At 41.6% G+C, this 22,927-nt stretch overlaps 1 pseudogene; it reads left to right on the top strand.

Moving 5' to 3' along the window:
- LOC118972979 (uncharacterized protein C2orf78-like) overlaps positions 1 to 16,043 on the top strand; it is a 151,431-nt pseudogene extending 135,388 nt beyond the window's left edge.
- Positions 16,044 to 22,927: the final 6,884 nt, after the last annotated feature.

The following is a 22,927-nucleotide window of genomic DNA, read 5'->3' as shown; positions in this document are numbered from 1 at the left end:
GGCATACCCTGACCTGGAGAAAGGCCTGCCAGAGGGAAGTCTCACCTACAGCAGCTACAAATGCAAAGCATGGAGGATTACACTGGGGTGTGTTCGACCCACTGGTTCTGGCAGTGGAGACAGGCAGAGCAGCCAGAAAGCAGGAAATAGCTATTTCCTCCCCCCAGGCAAAAGCACCACTCTTCTATGACCCCGACATCACTCCAGGGACTGAACAGCTCCAGAGAGTAGAGCTTGAGCTTCTGGGCACTAGATGGCGCCACATACAAATATGAAATGGCAAAGGAACCTGGCTCAAAGAAAAATCTCAACAACACCGGAAAAGGGTTGAGTGAGACAGAACTAAACAATTTTCCTGAAAGAGATTTCAAAATAAAAATCATAAACATGCTCATGGAGGTACAGAAAAACATTCAAGAACACAGGAATGAATTTAGAACAGAGATTCAATCATTGAGGAACACAATGGAGGGTATTAAAAGCAGATTAGATATGGTGGATGAGAGAATAAATAAAATAGAAATTAAAGAGGAATACAAAGAAGCTGAGGCACAGAGAGAAAAAAGGATCTCTAAGAATGAAAGAATATTGAGAGAACCGTGTGACCAATTAAAATGGAACAATATTTGTATTATAGGGGTACCAGAAGAAGAAGAGAGAGAAAAAGGGATAGAAAGTGTCTTTGAGGAGGTAATTGCTGAAAACTTCCCCAATGTGGGGAAGGAGATAATCTCTCAGGCCATGGAAGTACACAGATCTCCAAACACAAGGAACCCAAGGAAGACAACACCAAGACATATAGTAATTAAAATGGCAAAGATCGAGGATAAGGACAGACTATTAAAAGAAGCCAGAGAGAGAAATAAGATCACATACAAAGGAAAACCCATAAGGCTGTCATCAGACTTCTCAACAGAAACCTTACTGGCCAGAAGGGAGTGGCATAATATATTTAATGCAATGAAACAGAAGGAACTGGAACCAAGAATACTCTATCTGGCAAGACTATCATTTAAATTTGAAGGAGGGATTAAACAATTTCCAAATAAGCAAAAGCTGAGAGAATTTACCTACCACAAACCATATCTACAGTGTATTTTGGAGGGACTGCTAAAGATGGAAGTATGTCTAAGGTTAAATAGCTGTCACCAAAAAGGGATAGACAGAGAGTACAGAATACGATACCTATTACACAAAGAATGGAGGAGGAAGAAAAAGGAGAAAAAAAGAACCTTTAGATTGTGTTTGTAATAGCATACTAAGTAAGTTAAGTTAAATTCTTAGATAGTAAGGAAGTTAACCTTGAACCTTTGATAACCATGAATCTAAAGGCTGCAATGGCAATAAGTACATACTTATCAATAATTACCCTAAATGTAAATGGTCTGAATGCACCAATCAAAAGACAGACAGTCACTAAATGGACAAAAAACAAGACCATCTATAAGCTGCCTACAAGAGACTCACTTTAAACTCAAAGACATACACAGACAAAAAGTGAAGGGATGGAAAAAGGTATTTCATGCACTTTTACCACACAAAACAGACTTCAAAACAAAGAAAGTCACAAGAGACACAGAAGGACATTACATAATGATAAAATGGTCAATCCAACAAGAAGATATAACCATTATAAATATCTAGGCACCCAACAGAGGAGCATCTACATATGTGAAACAAATATTAACAAAATTAAAAGGGGAAATAGAATGCAATGCATTCATTCTAGGAGACTTCAACACCCTACTCACTCCAAAGGACAGATCAACCAGACAGAAAATAAGTAAGGAGACAGAGGCACTGAACAACACATTAGAACAGATGGACCTAACATATATCTACACAACTCTGCACCCAAAAGCAGCAGAATACACATTCTTCTCAAATGTACATGGAACATTTTCAAGAATAGATCATATATGAGGCCACAAAAAGAGCCTTGGTAAATTTTAAAAGATTGAAATTGTACCAAGCAGCTTCTCATACCACAAAGGCATGAAACTAGAAATAAATTATGCAAAGAAAATGAAAAATCCCACAAACAAATGGAGGCTTCACAACATGCTCCTAAATAACCAATGGATCAATGACCAAATTAAAACAGGGATCAAGCAATATATGGAGATGAATGACAACAATAATTCAATACTTAAAAATCTGTGGGACACAGCGAAGGCCATGCTAAGAGGTAAGTATATTGCAATACAGAGGTATCTCAGCAAAGAAGAACAATCCCATATGAAAAGTCTAAACTCACAATTAACGAAACTGGAAAAAGAATAACAAATGAGGCCCTAAGTCAGTAGAAGGAGGGACATAATAAAGATTAGAGCAGAAATAAATAACATTGAGAATAATAAAACAATAGAAAGAATCAATGAAAGCAAGTGCAGTTCTTCAAGAAAATAAACAAAATACATAAACCCCTAGTAGACTTACCAAGAAAAAAAGAGAATCTACACACAAAAACATAATCAGAAATGAGAAAGGAAAAATCACAACTACACCACAGAAATACAAAGAATTATTAGAGAATACTATGAAAAATTATATGCTAACAAACTGGATAACCTAGAAGAAATGGACAATTTTCTAAAAAAATACAACCTTCCCAGGATAACCCAGAAACAAATAGAAAATCTGAACAGACCAATTACCACGAATGAAATTCAACTGGTAATCAGAAAACTACCTAAGAACAAAACACCTGGACCAGATGGCTTCACCGCTGAATGTTATCAAACACATAGTGAAGACCTAACACCCATTCTCCTTAAAGTTTTCCAAAAAGTAGAAGAAGAGGGCATACTTACTTACACATTCTATGAGGCCAGCATCACTCTAATACCAAAACCAGGCAAAGACACCACAAAAAAAGAAAATTACAGACCAATATCCCTCGTGAACATACATGCAAAAATACTCAACAAAATATTACCAAACCGAATACAAAAATACATCAAGAGGATCATCTACCATGGTCAAGTAGGATTTTTTCCAGGGATGCTAGGATGGTACAATATTAGAAAATCCATCAACATCATCCACCACATCAACAAAAACAAGGACAAAAACCACATGATCATCTCCATAGATGCCAAAAAAGCATTTGACAAAATTCAACATCTATTCATGATAAAAACTCTCAACAAAATGGGTATAGAGGGCAAGCACTTCAACATAATAAAGGCTATATATGACAAAAGCACAGTCAACATCATACTTAACAGCAAGAAGCTGAGAGCCTTTCCTTTGGAATCAGTAACAACACAAGGATGCCCACTCTCTACACTTTTATTCAACATAGTTTTGGATATCCTAGCCACGGCAATAAGACAACACAAAGAAATAAAGGGCATCCAGATTGCTAAGGAAGAAGTTATACTGTCACTGTTTGCATATGACATGATATTGTACAAAAAAAAAACCCTGACGACTCCACTCTAAAACTACTGGATCTAATATCTGAATTCACCGAAGTTGCAGGATACAAAATTAATACACAGAAATATGTTGCATTCGCATACAATAATGATGAACTACCAGAGGGAGAAATCAGAAAAACAATTCCATTCACAATTGCATCAAAAAGAATAAAATACCTATGAGTAAACCTAACCAAGGACGTGAAAAACCTACACTCTGAAAACTATAAGACACTCATGAGAGATTATTAAAGAAGATACCAATAAATGGAAACACATCCCATGCTCATGGATACAAAGAATTGATATTGTCAAAATGGCCATCCTGCCTAAAGCAATCTACAGATCCAATGCAATTCCTATCAAAATATCAACAGTGAACTACAGTAAATCATTCTAAAATTCATATGGAACCACCAAAGACCCCAAATAGCCAAAGCAATCCTGAGAGCAAAGAATAAAGCAGGGCGGATAACGCTCCCCATCTTCAGGCTCTACTACAGAGCCACAGTAATTAAGACAATTTGGTACTGGAATAAGAACAGAACCATAGACCAATGGAACACACTAGAGAGCCCTAATATAAACCCAACCATATATGGTCAATTAACATACGATAAAGGAGTTATTGACATACAGTGGGGAAATGACAGCCTCTTCAACAACTGGTGTGGGCAAAACTGGACAGCTACATGCAAGAGAATAAAAATGAATTATTGTTTAACCCCATACACAAAAGTCAACTGGAAATGGAACAAAGACCTGAATGTAAGTCATAAAACCATAAAACTCTTAGAAGAAAACATAGGCAAAAATTTCTTGAATATAAACCTGAGCAACTTCTTCCTGAACAAATCTCCTCAAGCAAGGGAAACAAAAGCAAAAATGAATGCATGGGACTACATCAAATTGAAAAGCTTCTGTATGGCAAAGGACACCATCAACAGAACAAAAAGGCTTCCTAGAGTATGGAAGAATATATTTGTAAATGACATATCTGACAAGGCATTAACATCCAAAATATATAAAGAACTCACACACCTCAACACCCAAAAAGCAAATAATCAAATTAAAAAATGGACAGAGGATATGAAGAGACAATACTCCAAAGAAGAAATTCAGATGCCCAACAGACACATGAAAAGATGCTCCACATCACTAATCAACAGGGAAATGCAAATTAAAACCACAATGACATATCACCTCACACCAGTTAGGATGGCCAAAATGGCAAAGACTAAGAACAACAAATGCTGCTGAGGATGCAGAGAAAGGGGAACCCTCCTACACTTCTGGTGGGAATGTAAGCTAGTTCAACCATTGCAGAAAGCAATATGGAAGATCCTCAAAAAACTAAAAACAGAAATACAATTTGACTGGGATTTCCACTCCTAGGAATTTACCCAAAGAATACAAGTTCTCAGATTCAAAAAGACATATGCCCCCCTATGTTTATCACAGCACTATATACAATAGCAAAGATATGGAAGCAACCTAAGTGTCCATCAGTAGATGAATGAATAAAGAGGTGGTACATATACACAATGGAATACTATTCAGCCATAAGAAAGAAACAAATCCTACCATTTAAAACAACATGGAAGGACCTGGGGGATATTATGCTCAGTGAAATAAGCCAGGCGGAGAAAGACAAGAGCCAACTGATTTCCCACATATGTGGAGTATAACAACGAATCAAAATTGAAGGAAAAAAAACAGCAGCAGACTCACAGACTCCAAGAAGGGAGTAGCGATTACCAAAGGGGATGGGTGTGGAAAGGCAGTTGGGGAGGGAGAGAGGAGGGGATTGAGGGGCATTATGTTTAGGACACATGGTGTAGCAGGTCACGGGACAAACAGAGTAGCACAGAGAAGGCAAACAGTGAATCTGTGGCATCTTACTACACTGATGGACAGTGACTGCACTGGGTGGGGACTTGATAATATGGGTGAATGTAGTAACCACATTGTTTTTCATTTGAAACCTTCATAAGAGTGTATAACAATAACTTAATAAAAATATAGATACATTAAATACCTACTTGTACATATATGGGTGTCCTTTATTTTATATAAAAGCACCATACTAGACATATATATTCTTCAATCTATTTTCAATGCTTATTTTCCTGGTCAATATTTGCAAACATCATTTCTGTTCTTTATAATGACTGAAATGTACTCTACTGATTATAAGTACCACCTTTTACATAACTTGCAAAATACTGATTAACTTTCATATGTTTTTAATTTTCTCTCCTCCTTTAAGACAGGCTGCAATATGAACATCCACATAGAATTATATCTAAATTCCTAGTAGAATTTCTGGAATGAAGGATATGCAAACTTAAACTTCTGCAAGATACTGCGTAACTACTCTCCAAAAATATTGTGTCAACATACCTGCCCACTCTTACTAAAACTTCTATTGGGTTCCTGTCATGTGCCAGGTATCATGTAGAGGTGGACAAGTATGTATTTACATTTTAGAAAGTACCAAGAAATAACAGAGAGGTAAGAATGAGGCTTGAGTCAGAAATCTGCATAGAGGACCAGGCACAGGGACCTGTACTTGTTAGAAAAACTCTGAATTCTTCCACAATGGGACAGAAAAGGCAGTATGTCACACAGTATGTCTTAAGGCAGAGTAGAGTAGTAAATGCCAGATTAAACTGTAGAAAATTATAAGAGTGAATTATTTTTCTAATTTCTGAAAGCACCTTACATGCACTATCAGTGTTCTTTACAACCATTTAGAGTTGGGGAAACAGTCAGAGAAGTCAGGGTTATTGAATGAATGAATGGGTAAAACAACCACTAGCTTTAACATTGCTGGGACAGTCATATTCTGACCAAGTTTAAACCCAGAAGCATTTACAATTTTATTTATACTAATTAAAAGGGGGTCAATGTTAGTAAATTCCTATTTGGAAAAATAAAAGACATAAATTAGACCAGCATACCTTGCAAAGTCACATTTAGGCAATTCAAATTGGATGCTAAATATTCTTTTAGAATTCATGAAAAAATACCCTTTTAGAATAAAATCATAAAATATTACAATTCATTAAAAAAGATAACCAAAAGGCAGGTAAAGCCAAAAAGAACAAATGGTACAAATATCTACAGACACAACAATATACAAACTGTGACATAAATCCATCAGAAACCAGAAAAACTGTATTGATCCTGCACTTGCAGTTTGCTAAAAGACAAAGCTTGAAGTAGAAACAAACTCAGTTACAGCTGACACAAGAAAATCCAGACTGAGGCATAACAGGGTTTCCAGAAAGGATGCGAACTAACAAATATTGGGTATTTGGATGGGGCTGCGTTCAACATGAGGTAAAACAACGCCTTAATAGGTATGCAGTGGAATGGAAAATATAGGCATGAGGGATATCTGGACCACTGAACAACCAAATAATTGACACTAACAAAATCTACTGGTATCTGGCAGGGCCCCCAGGTACCAAACCCCAGGGGTTTAAGGGATTCCAGTCTTTAATCAAATCAAAAAGTGACAATGGAGAGAGTAAGGAAGAGCCTCAGGGGTGGATGGACTTGTTACCTTATATACCAAGACACTCCCCATTATCCCGAAGAGTACAAAATACAGAAGGTGGGCCTCTGGAACAAGACAATACGTAACCATAAAAATAAGTCTTTAGGTTAGGGTAGGGCTTAACGCTAAGTTCCAGAGTGTTAGACCAAAGGTCTTTAGGTTCTTCCTCCTACACTTAAGATTCTTGTAGAGTTTAAGATATGTTGAGCTTGCAGGTAACATCAAAAGGCTGGATCTTTGGAAAGTAACTAGTTACAAAGGCTGGGAACCAGGAAAGGCCTAATTAAGGATTTGCCTAAATAGAATTGGATGTTGGAACTGAATATTTTATATGTAAACATTTTACTGCTACAGAATTTGTCTTACCACACTTACCACAATCTTACACTACCAAACTAACCCGCATTACCTTTCGATGTTCTTGATTCCCAAGGAAGCGGAGGAGAGAGAGGACTGGTGTGGCTTACAGACTATGTCATTAGCCTCACGTGACATACTAATGTCATGGAAGAAGGCTATCTGAGATATGAAGGTTAGGGAGAAAATCTTCAGAAACTTTTCAAAGCTTACATTCTATCTCTACACTTCAGTACCCTTCACAATCTCTTCTCAGATAAGCATCACCACCCATCACTGAAAAATCTCATATCTCCTAATAGGAAAAGTAAGTCTACAAATGAAATATATGTCTACAAGTGAATATGTGACCTATAAATGAAAAAGAAGTCCCGTCTACGCTCTATCCTCAAGTGTGTTCTTGGCACCTCATATCACTTACCTCCTGCTCATCACACTGGAAACGTCCCCAGATAGATCAATCCAGGCACCTCTAAAAGCGTACCACCAAGGAACAGACCCATAGATTTCCTCCACCAAATGAGCTTACACCACATAAACAGTTCACTACCACCTCAGCCCTAGCTCACTTTGTCACAGTCCCAGATTCCCTAGTGAGTTCCACTAAAGAGGGGAACAAAAACAGAAGCAATCCAGCCACTGACTGCAGGCATTGGTCCTTACGGTTGCGTGCACAATGTGACGCACAAAAAAGACCTTTTCACAGACTCCTTTTAAATCTCTCGATTAAATCCATCAAGTCAAGTTAGTGCATGATGCTTCACAGTAAACAATCATCAAGAGGAAAACATACACTATGTCCTACAATGTTGGGCTCCTTAAAATTGGGACAAGGAGAAACCATGTAGACAAAACCACCCATAGTGTACACACCTGCCAGTGAGTGAGTAAATGAGGTGCTCTAACATCAAACAAAGAGGGAAAATATACTTAAGATTATTCTATTTAGGGTACAGAATTCATGGCAACTGCTGCACTATATGGATATCTAAAATATATGTAAAATATACTGAACTGTCTGTTCTGTTAATACGAGGCCAAAAATGTGTCAACTTGATTCTCACAGAAACTGAAAAATCCACATGAATCTGTCTTTTCCTGTATTTGTTCATCTTGCCTGTTCCTGTTCTCCAGGAAAGGCCTCCTCTTTCTCTAACTCTTCTCCTCTTCAGGTTGCCTGCATTGCGCGCAAGCATTGCAGGCAGAGAATCCTTGGGATCCAAGAATCTACAGTGGCTGTTTGCAAGGCGGGAGGAAGCTACTCTGCCACACTGGGTACACTATGTGAGAAGGAAAAGGGAAAATAAAGCAATGCCTCTCTGGATAAAAGAGTGGTATGACAGGGTGCCTGTGCAACCCAAGGAGCCAGAGGTAACAAATTATGGGCAAAAGATTGCAACCAAAGGCTGGAAGAGGAAAGGTCTCCAATCAGCGGTGTCTTCTAGCTGTCTGGTGTTTGCATCTAATGGGCAGAGTTCATTTTGTGAAGCATCAGGCACTGAGGAAGAACACCCCTGCTGCTGGAAGTTGATAGAAAGTAACACCCATGAGCAGAAGATGCCAGATAAAGCCTTGTCCTACACACAATGCCTATAAGGAAGAAAATAAGGAAAGCAGAAGACAGATGCAAGGGCAACTGGCTTCTCCCAGCCTAGCACAAGGAAGACAGGATTCAAGGAGAGGAAACCAAATGGAAAGATCTTTGGACCACATCTTTCCTCACAAGGTGCACTCAACAAATTCATCCAATTCTTGAACCAAGTTACAAAAAGAAATCCTTAATCACTTCCTGCACTCTTAAAAAAGGAAAGTTCATTAAACAGATCAACTGATAGGATTTCAGAACAAATTTCAGAACATAAATGTTGCTCCTTCCTAAGGATATTAACTAACAGAACATATAATTTAAAATGGGCAGTATGTTATAAAATATATTATAAATAATTATTAGTTTATATTAATGAACATCTATAAGAAATGTTGAGATGATTTCCCTAACATAAGATCCTGAGGGAAAGGGGGGCTATCACATCTGTCCTGTAGGATTCCCCCTTAACAGAGCTCAGCCATTTAGGTGCTGCTTTAGCTCGCCTACTACTGCCTCCACCCAATCCTGTCTTCTTGTTGGGAAGCTGACCTCCCTATTGGCTACCTCATACCTTTAAACTGCCTGCTTGCGACATCCTTCTCCCACCAACCTATCACCACCTGTAGAATCTTGGGGTTTCCACGGAGCTGTCTGTAAACAGACTTGGAGCATCGCAAGTGACTAGTGACCGGTAATCTTCGTACTGGACACACGTGCTCTCTGGCTTCAGCCACTCAGACATTCTCTAGCATCTTCTCCTCATCTCTGGGATCTACAGTTGGTGTTTCCTCTTCTCTGACCATGTCAGGTAAGGAAAGAAACTCTTAAGAGATTTTCATTAGATTTTTTTGCCCCTAAATTTAGTAGCAGGTTTAAAACAGCACAAAATAATGGGAGAAAGTGTTGAACTAGAAATCTGGAGACCTAGTTTCACTTTTGACTTTGACATTTACTAGCTGGGTGACTTTGGACAAGTCAGTGACTCTCCAAGAAAATCTGGTTTTTGCTCATCTGTTACATTAGGATGGCAGATTGCTTCTCCCTGGTCCCTTTCTTTTCCAATATTGAGTCTTTAAGGACACGCATGTAGAAAGTAAAATCAGAGGCATCTTGAAAGTGTTTCCACAGAAACAGAGAAAACAAGGTGATGTAGAAAACTGGCAGGATACACTGAGATGTGTCTCACCTATAGTGGCCTCCCTCCACTAATGTTCCAAATTTACTATGTTTTAACTTAATGATGTTCAAAAAGTAATACCACATGTTTTGGAGTGTTCTCTCTAAACCAGGTGAAAAGAGAAAGCAGGGAGAGAGGATACAGAGTACTGGGTTATTCAAAAGGAAGGAAGTTGAAGATTGTTTTCATCAGCACAGGCCAACTGGAACCAAGAGGGTGGAGAAAATATAAGAATGAAGGCAAGCATGGAGCAGACCTCAAGAAAAAGGAGCAGTCTGAGTGGGATGTTGAAGGAATCAAAGATTTTAAATTAAAGCAGAAGCACACAGAGTGGAATCTGCTCAGAGCAGGGCAGAACACAGCTGATCTAAGCAAATGCTTCCATGAGTAGACTCAGAAGGAAAGCCAGGCCAGATAGGGTATATCACGCATGAGAAAACAGGAGCTTATCAGAAGTCTCACACAACTGTTTGTTTTTTCCCACTGCCTCTCTGAACCACAGACGGCACCTTACAGTTTTGAATATAAACGTTCTAGAAATCATGCTTCCTATGAACAAGAAACTAACTCAAGCGGTTATCTAGGAGAGGGAAAGAAACAGAATTTTCACTATTTTATGTCATTCTGATTTTTAAACTACGTAGATGTTTTGCCTATTAAAAATAAAATTAAGTCTTTTAATGAAATGTTATCTCTTAACTTGAATCAGGACTGTTTTTGTGATAAGTAAGTTCCAAGTCAAGCCTGCTTTTCATCTTTAGTTATTTTCTTCCTAATAAAGAGGGCACACTAATAAACAGCTATTAGATGCTTTTACATATTAGCTATTATAAGAAGAAAAATCAAGTCCCACATCTTTAATTCCACATGTATATAATAAAATTTTGTGTAGTCCTTTGGGTTTTCCTACATTAAAAAAAATAAATTTAATTCTAGCCATGATGGTTTCTCTGAGCTTTCAGGATAACACTTTCCTGAATGTTCAAAACAATTGTGATCTAGGTTTTAAGATAAATATTAAAATCTTCATGATGCTTGTTAAGTGTCTTTTTCTCTTTTGTGGTTATATTAATTGAAATATATATATATTTCTACTAGGCTTGACATCTGTTCCGTGCTGGCTACCATTCAGACAGCTGTGAAAGGGCGCAATAATGGAATTCTTTTATACTTAGTATCTTGCTCTCTGCTTTGTACCAGCTTTTACTGAAATATTTGCCTACAAAAATTGTAGCTACCTGTAGCACATTTATTGCATTTTGCTACTGTTTATGCAACTTTTTACTGATATTATCTTCTCTTTCTGAATGTATTGTCTAGGAATTCATTCAAAATCACCTTCCAGTGTGGGCTGATTTTTTGGCTAGCAGTGCTCACTAACATACAGGGGGCAATATTCACTTTCATTGTATTGCACATAAGATACAGAACTCCACTTGTTAGTTAACTTATGCTTCAATGCTTGCTCCATACACACCCCACTTTTCACTAGTATCTCTATATTTCCTTTTAGTTTTGTGATACATGCTTATCATAAATTTTCTCATTATCTTTCCAGAACTTATTATATTTTCCTCTATATAAATCATATGTAATGTATCACTTTTATACTGTATGATTTATACTGTCATTATTGTTACTATTATAACCACTTTATTAATGAATAACCTGAAGGTCACAGAGAAAAAAAGTAACTTATTTCCCTCAAAAAGCACTTTTTGAGAAACTCACTCTCAGGTAGTCATTTTGACAGAGGATCAGAAACCTGGCTTGAAGATGGTAAGAACGGACCCTTCAATTTACCAGCTGGACTAAGCTATACGTGAATGCTGGGTAAGGGCATGCGGACGGCACAGGCAAAATGAGACCCTGGGGATTACAACGGGAGCAGCTGTGCTATTTTCCAATGGACAAAAACAAAACAAGACAAAAAAGCCCATATGAAAAGTTCCATTTCTCCTGGTTTCTGGCAGTGTCGTGCTCAGAGCAGAGTCCTGGCAAGGAAGTCAGGATACTTAGGGTCCCGCAACCTGGTGATGACACTACCAGAACGGGAGAACTTGAACAAGCCCATCTGACCTCCCTAAGCCTCAGTTTCCTCACTTGTAACACAGGAGTGTTAGTAGTTCTTGAGGGACCTCCCACTTCTAAAATGCTTCAATTCTAGGAAATAGCACGGGAGAAGAGACTAATGCAGGCTCACAGGGAAGAAGGGCAGGGAGAAGGTTGCTTCTAGCCTAGAGAACCATTAGGAACCCCTCTCCTGGGTCTGCCGCACATCTGCCCAAGCTAGGAGCACGGGCAGTGAGTCCCGAAGGGTACCGGACTGCTCCGGCACCAAGAACCATCAGAAACGGACTGGTTCTTGCTATCTCCAGTGGGTTGGTATTAGAGTCTTCCTGACAGCAGCAACCCTAAGGTAATGCTACTCCTCCAACACAGAATTTTCAACCTCTCTGATTTTTTTTCCCTACAGAAAACTTCAAAACTCCGTCTTTACTTGGAACTCCAAGTTCTCTGCAGCTCTCTCTTCCCATGGGGAGCCATGCAGCTTCTTCCTTAACAGGAAGTGTCTGCAACTTCCCCAGGGTCTCTGCTCCCAACGCCAGTTCAACATGGCTGCTGCCATCACCCTCTGGCACTTCTTTCCAGCCACTCATGGGTAGTGCCTACTTTTACCAACATCCTGGCACAATTATGTTGTCTGGAGTTACTGGCCAGAGCCAGATCTCCACGTCAGCTGCTTCCTACCCATGTGGTTCCACAGGAAGCATGGAAAAGAAATCCTCTTCCCTTGGAGACTTCACTGAGACTGTCACTGACCAGAACACAGCCATGCTATGGCGGCCCAATATGATAAGGCTTCAGATGCCAGTAACATGGTTCCTCTGTATCTGTCACTTTCTGCCAGCCTTCTTCAGGGAACACCATCTCACATGCCAATTCAGGGAAATAGCCTGTCCCTTCTTTACCAGCAAGGGAGCCGCGTATGTTACTACAATCAAGGCACACTGGGGCCTCTGCTATCTGGAGGACTTGGCCCCTGCCTGCAGCCCTATGGCTCTGTGTCTCATACAGGAAGGAAGGCCTCTGCCCCTCAACCAGGAATGGTGATGGTGCTAAAGGAGGTTCAGCCCGCAGATACCCTCCCACCAGGCTCCACATCTGGAATCTACTACTCTGCGTCTGCTCAACCCATCACAGAACCACGTTTTCAAGGTGAGGGCAAACAGCAAGTAGGGAGAGGAATAAGGTGAGCATTCAAAAGACATGTCCAAGTTCTCTGCAGCTCCACAGATGGGTGGAGTTTAAGTCCGGAGACTTTCGTGACCACCACTCTCAGTGCTCTTCATTTTCAGACCTAATAGAGGTGGGAAGGCAGGACGCCGTGACGGCCGTCTATGCCACAGGCACATGAAGCCCAAGAGCGTACCAAGGGACACGGTGCTTCTCACGGTCCCAGGCGATCAGTCCCCCCACCCCCGTATACTCCCACACTGCAATGAACTCCCTTTTCCTCATCTATTCCTGATTTTTGGAAGGCATTTCACTTACTGTGCTAGTACAAGTTTAACTTTTCCTCACTTCCTTAATTGACACCAGGATTTAAGACCTATGTTGTGCCATCTTGTCCAAAGCAAGCAGGCTATGAATCTGTCCTTGCTTATGTATTCATCAGGAAAAGCAAGATTCCCTCTCTTAGTCTATGGGGTGAGGTGTTCTTAACTTCTCAGGAAAGCAGAAAGGATTGAAGACTCCATATAAGACTGCAAGGCCTTGTAAAACACTTCATATTTTAAAAATCACTTTTACCTTTTATTTGACTTAACAAAAACTCTACAAAGTACAAAGGAAACCAAGCAACAGTGACATCAAGTGATCACCAGTAAGAGCTGGAACAGTTGCCTCCTCTATCTCCCAGCACAGGGTGCTGCCCATGATGCTTTAGAACTAGGACAAAAGTCTTGTCCATGTTGAACAGTGCATGATTGCTGTGTGGTGTCTAGAAGCACCTCAATTACCAAAGACTGACCTCTTCCTTGTTCCTTGGTAGTGATGGAGACTTCGCTGGGGTTGGAGACTTCCCTGGGTTTGCAGCCACCAACTCCAGAATTCCCCAAGACCTGGAGCAGCAGAAATATCCAGACAATTGAGAGTAACTGACCACCAGAAGTTGGGGGCATTTCAGTGACAGCTTCAGTCCAGACTTCTAGTAATCCTTCGGCACTCCCTCCAACTAAAAATGAGAAACAAACAGAGATTAAAAGTTTGGATGGTATTAAAACCAAGCCTTCAAAGCCTCTGGATGCCTCCCAGATCCCAATAGAAGACCAAGACGATGCACTCCTCCCTTTACAAATCTCTGATATTCACCAGCTCCTCGCCTCCATTCATCCCCTTGGCCAAGAGAGGCAGCCTGGTTCTGAAGACACTGACCTGGGAAACAACAGCCTGAGCCCTGAGGACCAAGGGACACTTGGAAATGAGGCTGAATCGAGCGGCAGTTCTGCTAACATTGCTGCCCTGGTGGAGGACAGTCACCTCCCTCAGCTCTTCAGCTCCTTGAAAGACCCTGATCAGTCCAAAGGTCCCGAGGTGGTCAAAGCCAAAGATACCAGAGCCATTGACTTAAACCAGCTGTGGGAAAGGTCACGCACCAAAAACGGGTCCTCTGGTCAAGCCAGGAAGACCAAGCATAAGGCCTCTGAGCCTCTCAGTGCTGCTCCCAAGGCCAAAATCCAGCCAAAGGACCTGGAGGGTCTCTTAGGGGGAGACGTGAGCATCTACAATGTTGTAGACGATGACAAGGCTCCTAACTGCAAATCTCCAAAAGCTGCATCAGGCAGGACCAGCAAAACTAGGAGCCGTGAACAGGAAAACACCAAAACAACCAGAAAGAGCAACTCCAAGAAAGCTGAAGAGGGTAAGCAGTCCAGGAGCAAAGTCAGGGCAGAAGAAAAGGCAACCATTCCCAGGATGAAGCGCAGGAAAAACCAACCTGAGCTCAGCCAAGAGAACTTTAAAAAACCTCGAAGCACACTAGGCGTGCACACGCTGGAGCCTGTGCAGGTTCTTCATGCACTGGGGAAGAAGGCTGATAAGGAAACTGGATTCTCTTCTTCCCAGGCCTTGGGAAATTCAAGGAACCCCAAAGACCCCCAGCCACCCCTGGCCACCAAACCGTGCCTGAATACTCTACAACAGGGTAAAGGTCTTGAGGAAACTCATGCCTAAGGCCAGAAACCAGACGGCAGTGTCAAAAAAGAGTGTCCATCTCCAGCCCTGGATGAACGGCCACTTTTTGGGAAGGTCACGTTGGTGCCTCTGCCTTTTCTGACTGAGGACAGGCCTCAAGCTCGCCGAGTTCCTCGGAGGCCACAGTCTCTGGCCTCACGCCGGCCAGCTCTGGCTTCCTCTACCCGGCCTGGATCTACTGATGCAGCTCAACCTACTGCAGTCGGTTCGTCCCAGCAAGCGCGTGCACCTTTGACACATCCTGCCTGCTCGTCTCTGGGTCCAGTCTCGACCAACTCAACCCAACCAGACCTGACCAACTCTACCCAGCCCGGGGTCACCCGGTCCGCTGCTGCTACACCTGCACCCTGCAGAACATCATCTTGCACTCCTCTCCAGCAGGAGCCCATTCCCACTGCTGTGCCCCAGTGCCAGCCTCCACCCAAGCCTCAAACCCAGCTTCCACCCCAAGAATTCTGCTTCCAACCACGTCCATGGAGGAAACCCAATATTTCTGGGCCAGTAATGTCGAAGCCCATCACAGAAGAGCAGAGGCCAGAGCGGGAGGCTATGAGGAGGCGGGCTCAACAAGAGCAGGAGAATGCTGCCAAATACACCTTTGCAGGGAAAGTACAGTTTTTCATCGAGAGGGAAAAGGAAATGGAAATTACTGACTACTATGGCTACGTAATGTAAGAGGTGATAGGATTGTTGGTGCCACTTTGGTTACCAGCTGTAGATAGACAGATAATAAGTTTCCACACATAGATAGGTAGATAGAGAGAGAGAGAGAGAGAGAGAGAGATAAAGTTTCCACACATAGATAGATATAAGTTTCTCTATTTATTCTGATAGATTTTAAGACAATAAATGTAATAGAATTATAGATGACTAACAAAGCAGTCTTTTGAGTTTTGATATGCTTTCAACTGTGGTTTCTCTTTGGTGGGAGTGGGGATGAAAGCCTGTATGAGAAAGACAGACCTGCAAGGCAGACGGCACGTCAGGGAAAAGGGATAAGACCTGGGGAGGGAGGAAGGAACTCGGCCCAGGGTCAGGAAGAACAAAGGGGAGAGAGAGGTTACAGGTTTATAAAAAGGAGCCGGTGTATGGGAAATGGCAGAAATAAGAAGTGCATCAGGGTTAAGGGTCAGGGCTAACCTTTGAATAGTTGAAGATGGCAGGAGATGTGTCTAGGTTGACCAGGAGAAATGTAAAAAGTCTCTCATGAGGGCTGACATCATGTCTCATGACCACCAGGTAAGTATTTTAGAAAACAAGGGATTCAGGACACAACTCCAAAACTTTGGGCTGCCTAATCCATGTATGATTATGGACGGGAGAGGTGAGTACAAATCAGAGAAGAATCTGCCAGCTGAATGGCAGGGGCTCAGAGCTATCCTGGGGGCAGCTGATAACAGGGGCTGAGCCCAGCGAACTGCTGCAGCAGGAGGTCCACCCAGAACAGAGCCTGGGATTTAAATCACCATTTACTCAACACCTGCGCACCAGGCCCGAAAGCACAGTACTGTCTGTATCACTGTGGCACTTCACGAGTGAGGTTCAGCAAAGGACTGAGGTCACATGGCATGGGGAGGAGCAAGGCCTCAGTTTGAGGCCTATATCCCTGCAAAGTCCTTGGTATTTCAGGCGCCTTTAGGCAGCCAACCTGGCTTTTTAGAGCACGGCACCCAGAGCTTAATGGTGTATGAGATCAAACTTCAGGAAGGGCCTAAATGTTAACTTGGCAGGACTGGTCCTCCTCCATCAACCCTGGCGCTTGTGGCCTGCTCCAAATGTCACTAACAACGTAAACTAACAAGAAATATCACCCTGGAAGCATCCGTTTCTTCCAGGTGAGAGCGAAGGGAGTGTGTGCGTGCTGGGTTGCCCTGCCACCAACTGGAGGCCCAAGGCTCAAGATGGTCCAGAGGCAGCTACTTAGAAGGTCCCTTGGGGCAGCCACAGGGAGGGTACAGGACTAAACAGGAAAGGGAATGGAGTGGGGAGAGGAGGAGAGAACAACAGGTAATGACCCTGGGAAAACTGGTAATTTACATTATAAATGTTATTAAGATAAAGAGACAGTTCTCCAAAGAAGAAATTCAGATGGCCAACAGACACATGAAAAGATGCTCCACATCACTAATCATCAAGGAAATGTAAATTAAAACCACAATGAGATATCACCTCACACCAGTAAGGATGGCCAGCATCGAAAAGACTAAGAACAACAAATGCTGGTGAGGATGTAGAGAGAGGGGATCCCTCCTACGCTGCTGGTGGGAATGTAAGCTAGTTCAACCATTGCAGAAAGCAATATGGAGATTCCTCAAAAAGCTCAAAATAGAAATACCATTTGACCTGGGAATCCCACTCCTTGGAATTTACCCAAAGAATACAAGTTCTCATATTCAAAAAGACATATGCACCCCTATGTTTATTGCACAGCACTATTTACATTGGCCAAAATATTGAAGCAACCTAATGTCCATCAGTAGATGAATGGATAAAGAAGATGTGGTACATATACACAATGGAATAGTATTCAGCCATAAGAAAGAAACAAATCCTACCATCTGCAACAACGTGGGTGGAGCTGGAGAATATTATTGCTCAGTGAAATAAGCCAGGTGGAGAAAGACAAGTGCTAAATGATTTCCCTCATTTGTGGAGTATAACAATGAAGCAAAACTGAAGGAACAAAATAGCAGCAGAGTCAGAGACTCCAAGAAGGGACTAGTGGTTACCAAACGGGAGGGGTGTGGGAGGGTGGGTGGGAAGGAGAGAGAAAGGGATTGAGGTGTATTATGTTTAGTACACATGGTGTGGGGGATCAGGGGAAAAGTGTAGCACAGAAAAGGGAAATGGTGCATCTGCGGCATCTTACTGTACAGATGGACGGTGACTGCACTGGGGAATGGGTGGGGACTTGATAATATGGGTAAATGTAATAACCACATTGTTTTTTTCATGTGAAACCTTCATAAGAGTGTATATCAATTGTACCTTAATATAAAGAAAGAAAGGAAAAAGAAAAGAAAACATGGTGTCTTGCTTTCTGAGGTTTCCTTGCTCTGCTCTCCTCCCCAGCTCTCATCAAGACATTTCCCTTTGTGTCAGGTGTTCCTCCGAGAAGCTTCTCCTCTGTGTGGGCCACAGCCTGGAAAGGAGCTCTGGCCGCTCAGGTTCCAGATGTAGAGGGGCTCGACTACTCCAGCTCTGCGGACTCTGTCCCGGGTCCCTTGGACTTAACTCACTCTGCCGTTGGGGAAACCTCCCCTAGTCTCTGCTGCTGCTCTCAAATTGGCCCACAGAGCTTCCCAGTGACTACCTGCTGGCACTTTGTAGGCCTCCTGCCCTCATGCCCATCCTCCCGCCTGCCACTTCTTCTGGAGCAGACACCGAGGCTCCAGGTAGGTCTGTGGCTGGTGGTGGTGGTCAGCCCCACCCTCATGTTTGGGATTCCTGATTTCACGGTACGTGCTGCCCATGGGTGTTGGGTTTTGGTTGATCTATTTCCATGGGATGGTTTGGGGAGATTCAAAACCTATGCCCCTGATTCCATCCTTCCAGAATTCCACTCCATCATTTGACGTTCTTATTTCACCCTGGAGGCCCTGTGATTTCCAGTCCCCCAGAGCAGAGCTCCTCGTGCAGTCTCCTGTTAGGACTCTGGGTCAGATGAGGCCTTCTGAGTCTCCTCTGTCTTACATGGCACCTCATGTCTGCATTTGCTCAGTCCATGTTGTGAAGAAGTCAAAACAAAACAACATAACTAGCTCAAGAGTGGAGGGACATCTGGCCACCACAAGGGGTGGCATAAACCTGTGGGTATATGGGGAGTCTGGAAAAAATGTGTCTTTTCCTTCCCTCTTTTCTTTCTCTTTGTATCTGCTTTCCTAAACATGTACAATATGGAATCTCCAATCTGTCCTCCTCCCCAGCAAAAAACCTGGTCGGTGTTCAGTTTTCTTCATCTCAGTTCATGGTAATCCTTTTTTTAATTGCTCAGGCCACAAACATTTAAAGTCATTTGACTCCTTCTCTCTCCCTCTCAACCACACATCCAGAACATCAGCAAATTCCATCTGCCTGACCTTCCAATTGTTCCCAGAACTTTCCCACATCCAATCACTTTGCTCCCCATCCTCTCTACTTCACGCCCCCATCATATTCTACCTGAACTGCCAGGAGAGCCTCCTACCTCAGAGGTTCCCCAACTTTCTAGATTCACAGAGCCTTTGGTGTCTCACCTCTAGGCTAAAAGAAATACTTTAAGTTCCATTTATTAAGTAGTTAGCTGCCAACAATCTAACAAGTATTTATGCTTGTAGTAGGCTAGGCAGTTTCTTAATTTAAGCCCAGAAATTCCACTTGTAAGTATTTATCCAAGAGAAATAAAATTGTAGGTCCACAAAAAGTCTTGTACAAGAATGTTCATAGGAGTTTGATTTGTATTAGTGTCCAAACTGAAAACAGCCCAGGTGTCCTTAGGCAAAGAAATAAACTGTGGTGTAGTCATGTAAAAGAAAACTACTCAGCAATTGAACGTGATGAATTTTATGGCACACATAACAACACTGATTAATGTGGACAACATTATGCTGGGTGAGAAAAGCCAGGCACAGAAGAGTACATAGTGTACACATCCATTCAGAAAGTCTAACACAGGCAAAGCTAATCTATAGTGATAGAAATCAGAGTAACAGCTGATTCTGGAGGGGAGATTGGGAAGGAACAGATACTCTCTGGGAATTATGGAAATGCTCTAAAAATAGAACTATGAATTACATGGATATATGCATTTGTCAAAATTGGCTAACCTGTATATTTAAGGTCTAGGAATCTCACTATATGTAAATTGTACCATGATTAGAATAAAGAACCAAACTCATCATTCTTCTTTCCAAATCTTTTCCTCCTATTTTTTTCTCTTAGTTAATAGATCACCACCTATTCTTCAAGCCCAACTCATCCTAGATTTCACTCTTCCACTTCCTGCCACCTTCACCTACTTTATTACAAAAACCTAGAGTCCATCTCCTAAATAACTCTCAAATCTGTCCCCTCATTTCTTTTATTAATGACCCAGGCATAATTCACATCCCTGAACTATTGAAATAGACTTATAACTGGACTTAAGCTTTCTTAACTATTTACAATGTCAACAGAGTGATCTTCCTAAAATTCCTAATTTACTATGTCATTCCCTCACTAAAAATTCTTAAAAAGATTTACACTCCATGTAGAAGAATATCTAAACTCCTGGCAGAACAACAAGCCAAGACTACCTGGTTTGCTCTGTGAATGTGCCCAAGGGATTTCATGTCCAAAGTAATCTAGTTCCCAAGTAGAGGCGTGGCAGTTCTTGTTTTCTGTCTGATAAACTATACATCACATTTATGTTTCAGGTTCGAGTGTGATAACCTGGATTTTATAATCATCTCAGCCCGGTAACAAATGCTCATCCTCCTCCCTCCTTGCCTCAGTGAAAGTGGTCTCCATCTCCAGTCACCAAGACTCAAAGCCTGGAGACACCAGCTCTTCCTTGCCCTCCTCTCTCACATGCTGGCACAGAAGTCCTATCCATTTAGATTCAACAGTATCTACTGTGGCCGACAAGCTGCCTTCTGCAAAGCTTCTTCTAATGTCAGGACCGACCACCACCTTTCTTTAAGATTAAAGTTGTCATTCATATTTTCAGCATCCCAAGGAGTCCCACTTTCCCTGGGTATCACCATAACTGTTGCTTTAACTGGAGTTTTGTATTACAAACTTCAGAAAGATCAGCCTAAAAATGAGGACTCCTAGTGATCAAAATCAACTGTCCATTTTACCTCAAAAGAAAAAGTCCATTTATCTCAAAGTCAACATCAGAAGCTGGTCCAACACCAAAACAAAGGCTTACTTTCCTCTCACTGAAAATAAGCAAAAATTGAACTGTTATTTGTTGGGACTGCTATTTACCAAACAAACGTGCAGAGCATGGGGGGTTGAAACATATTACCTCTGAGATGCCTTCTAACTAAGGTACTTTGCTAATATTCAGTGTGGCAGATTAAAGACAGCTCTTAAAGTCAGTCTTCCCATTAGAGGCAGGGTCTATATCACCTGCCCTTAAGCTTGACCAACAGAATACTGCAAGAGTGATGCCATGCCATTTTCCAGGCTCAGCCCCTAAGACACAAGCAGCTTCTATTTCTTGTGTCTTGAAATGGAGCCCTCAGCCACTCTTGGAGCCCTCAGCCACCATGTAAGAATTCCAACTGCCTAAGGCCACCATGCTGGAGAAACATGTAGGGAGGTCCTGAAACTGCATGAATAAGCAGAGATGCCCAGCCAGCCCCGAGTCGACGTCTCAGGCATCATGGAACATAAATGAATCTTTCTCAGTGTGTTGTGTCTGCATTCCTGTCTCACAACAACAAAATTATTTTAATTAAGTTCTGGGGTAGTTTGTTACCCTGAATTTGGTAACCAGTACAATAAAAATCTGATAAAATTAGAAGTATTAAACAGACGTTTCCATTCTACAGAAATATATTGCTAATTAAAAATTCTGATTATATTTCTCAGATATCTTTATGAAATTTTAAGTAAATCTATTAGCTATGAAACAAAAGAAGAGTGGAAAGTTTGTGTATCATTTTTAAAAAGAGAGAATTAGGGGTTAATATTGGAATGTTAATATATTTTGCTTTCCAGAATGCACATGCAGGAGAACATGTCAAATTTCACCTCAGGATGACTCCTAAGTTCACACTTCAACACAATTATTTTTCAAAACAAAGCATTTTATTCATTTACTTAACCAATGAACATTCAATGAATACCAAAGCATTTCATTCATTTACTTAACCAATGAACATTCAATGAATCCAGACTCCATTCTCAACGCTAGAGATAAAATGATGAACAAAATGGGCAGTTCCTGTCCTCTGGGAGCTTACAGTGAGTGATAAAATATAAAAAAGAGATAACCAGTAAGCCTCAGCTGAGCTCAAAAATAGTAAAATCATCTCAGTGGACAGGGTACAGATACACAGGAGGGCATCTCCAGGCCTACTGGGGTCTAGGGATGGAGCCCAGCACTGGCATCCAAGAACTCAAATCCTAAGGAGTAAAGGAATCTTGCTCTCTGCAAGACTACAGTGCCAAGTCAAACTCTATGCTTGAGTTTCTTTCTTTAGAAGAAGCTGAAAAAGAGAGCTGCAAACTGGGGCTAGGTGTCCTGACTTCACAGGAAGTCACGGGCCTGGGGAGGTGAAGAACAGAGAATCCAAGCCAAGCTGGATCTGAGATTCCCAAATATGATCACAGGACAAGAGCAGCAAAATACCATAAGATATGATTCTGGCCTGGGAATACTACAGGGGTGAGAAGGATAACACATGATGGCAACTATGAAACTATAAAACCATTTGACAGGAAGGAAATAGAAAGCTCACCTATAAAACTGTGCATCTATTCCTGACAACACACAAAACATACCAGTGAAATGAAACAAAACCAGAACCTCTTAAAGCCCACCTAAAATGCTTTGCCTACATAGAAGAAAAGCTGTGGTACTATTCTGT

Source organism: Manis javanica, chromosome 17, assembly GCF_040802235.1.
Source record: "Manis javanica isolate MJ-LG chromosome 17, MJ_LKY, whole genome shotgun sequence".
NCBI classification, from domain to species: domain Eukaryota; kingdom Metazoa; phylum Chordata; class Mammalia; order Pholidota; family Manidae; genus Manis; species Manis javanica.
This window is presented reverse-complemented; position numbering and strand designations above follow the sequence as displayed.